The sequence below is a fragment of the Ixodes scapularis genome, unplaced genomic scaffold, assembly GCF_016920785.2.
Source record: "Ixodes scapularis isolate PalLabHiFi unplaced genomic scaffold, ASM1692078v2 PGA_scaffold3__209_contigs__length_174095766, whole genome shotgun sequence".
NCBI lineage: Eukaryota > Metazoa > Arthropoda > Arachnida > Ixodida > Ixodidae > Ixodes > Ixodes scapularis.
In genome coordinates, this window is record NW_024609868.1 from 9,562,412 (window position 1) to 9,565,398 (window position 2,987).

Below are 2,987 nucleotides of genomic sequence, written 5' to 3' on the forward strand. Positions count from 1 at the left end.
ATCCAGTGTGTGTGCGTGTGTGTGTGTGCGTGTGCGTGTGTGTGTTTTAAATTAAATTTTGCGGGGGTTGTTACATGACATGGTACGCATAAAGACATTTCGAAAAGCAACGCAGTTTTTGTTTTATGAAATTAGCTGCCACAATTCACCTCACCGATTCCGTTCCAGATTTTTTCACGAATGTTTTTGTTTATCCAATATATCTTCCTGTTTGATTGTTACGGGAATTATAACCCTGCTAGACCAGCGGCTATATGGAAAACTTTCGTGTGCATTAATTACTGCGTATCAGATTGATTTACTAATAATGTAGTTGACCTTCGACGAACTTGAGCAGTATGTGGCGTTTTGACTGACGTAGTATCGTCTACCATTCTGTCGTTATGTGCAGTCTGGCCTGTGCAAAGAGCGAGCATTTCGAAGACCAACGTCACACTCTAAAACGGGCAGTGTACAATTTTGTATGATTCATCGCACTGACATGTTACAATCAGATGGCGGATTGACGTCATGGGAAAACACCCCAACCCATTCTGAGCTGTGTTTTTTTTTTTTAATCCTGGGGCTTTGATGGCTTCTTACAACTCGCCACTAACAAAACAAAACAAAAAAGCTGAGAGTTGGATGCAAATGTTTTCGTTACTTATTTTGATTGAATATATTGATTTAGGAGAAGTCCCAAATGTAGAGAAGATACGCGCAAAAATAAATTGACTTCCACCTGAAATGGAGCGTAAATCGCGTTCTCTCAGTCTGACTAATGGCCGCTGAAACAAAAAATTCGCGTGGTCCGAGAATCGATCCCGGGACCCACAATTTTTTTCGGTGGTCATGCCGTAGAATAGAAGGCATCAGTTACGCTCGATTTCAAGTGGAAGTCAATTTATTCGTGCGTTATTTTTTCAACTACGAAGTTTTTTTCTTTTTTTATGAGACAGTCAATTTTGTTCGCAAATTGACTGTCTCTAACTAGACATCACTCTCCATTCCTATTTTTTTTCCGTCCGTCTTTTTTTTTTTTTTTTTATGGGAACGCCATTTTTTTGCCTTTTCTTTACCAAGGAGCAACCATTTTTTTATACTGTACCTTTTTTCTTTTTCTTGTGACACTTGTATATACATACACATACTTTCCGATACGCCTGGAATTGTATGGAACCCCTGTATGGTTCCTGTTTTTATTTATTTTCCCAGAATTTTTTTTTTCACAAATGAACAGAAAAATAGTGCGTGGAGTTAAATAAAAGCTGTTTCTCGCGTAGTACGAGGGTGTAGGGTTCGTACGCTTCTTTGCGCAGGCCTATTCGTACATACACCACATCGCTACTCCAGCGCCCTTAATTAACGCTGGAAATTATGGTGACCTTGGTGATGAAGCACTGATCTTGTGCTACACTAACGCGCTGATACACCGCTGCATCAATGTTTAGTTACGTTCAAGTCAGCACGGCGTCAGCGCTGTTCCTATAGTGTCGATTTAGCGCTGCGATGTATCTCTCAACCGCCCTTTCGTTGGACGAACACTGATGGTTACGCAAGTGAGAAGCTCGTGTTACCGAGCCATTTGATAGGTGGCCACTGGACACCACTACTCTTTAAGTGATGCGGAAGAACCGCTGGTTCTATAAGGTGTCTACACTGGATCTTAGTGCCGTAAAACGGCCCGGAAAAGTAGGCACCTCCACATAAAAAGCTCGAACTTTCACCAAATGCGCATTTAGGTGGTGAAGTGCGCCTATTCAAGTCACGAGGCGTAGATACCTTCTTAAAAAAAAAGAAGAAAAACAAAGTCAGACCAAGGAACTTTTAGGGTCAATGGTGGACGCTTTCGCAGACGACCGATCTATCGATGGCTGTAACTTGTGGGGCCATCTTTCAATAAACGCAGCGAGTAAACGAAAGAGTGGCTCGTCTGCTCGCGGCGCCGATTTCTCCGGCTAGTCTTTCAGGGCTAAGATCCATTGTGGACAGACTATAACATTATCTATGTTTAACATCTTTAAGTTTTCAACACCTTCATAATTTCTTGCTGGACACAATATAACATTATCTATGTTTAACATCTTTAAGTTTTCGACACCTTCATAATTTCTTGCTGGACACACTATAACATTATCTATGTTTAACATCTTCTTTTAATTTTGAACACCTTCACAATTTCTTGCTGGGCACACTATAACATTATCTACGTTTAATATCTTCTTTAAGGTTTGAACACCTTTTTAATTTTTTGCTCGTTTTCGCTGACGTTTCCGTGCGTGTTTCTGCGTTCTCACTGCGTAGAGAAGAGCCTGCAGCCAATCACTCGACGGCTCACCGTGGAACGGAGACGACATCGTGCGACGAGTGACACAGCGACAGCTTTTGGCACTGGGCTTTATTCTCTCCGTTCCCAGAGAACGGGATTTTTTCAATGAAGAAAAAACAAACAAAAAACAAGATTGCTTCTTGCTCGAGAAACCCTCTAGGAAGAAAGCTGCTTGCTGCTGCTTCAATGTGGGTAAGCATAGGAGATATATTCTTCTCTTAGAAACGACCTCTCTACCGTTGCCCCCTTTCTGGTATCCTCCTCGCGAGGAGTCTATAGACAACTATTTCGGGCTCGCGTAATAGTAATAATAATAGTAATAATAATCGTAATAATGTTAGTAACAATGACCGGCGAGTCAGGGCGGGGCGCGCCGCTAGCGGTCCGCTGGCCGCGTGTGTCATGCGTGCCCCGCGTCTGAGGCGTCCGGCGTATACAACTAGGTGTCGGGCAGGTCCGCTCGGCTAAACGCGCTTTCTTAAATGGTCTATGAACGGGGCCTGGCGGCACGGGAGCCTCTTGTGGCGGTTCCCGTGGCCGTTGCGTCGTGGTGGTGGGGCTCCTTCCCGGCCGCTCCCGCGCTGGCCGCCCGGGATCGGGTCGCAGCATCCGGGAGGGTTTGCCCCGCCTGGCAGTGTGCCGAGGGCCAGGAACCTGGAGGGACCACCAGAGCTCCATG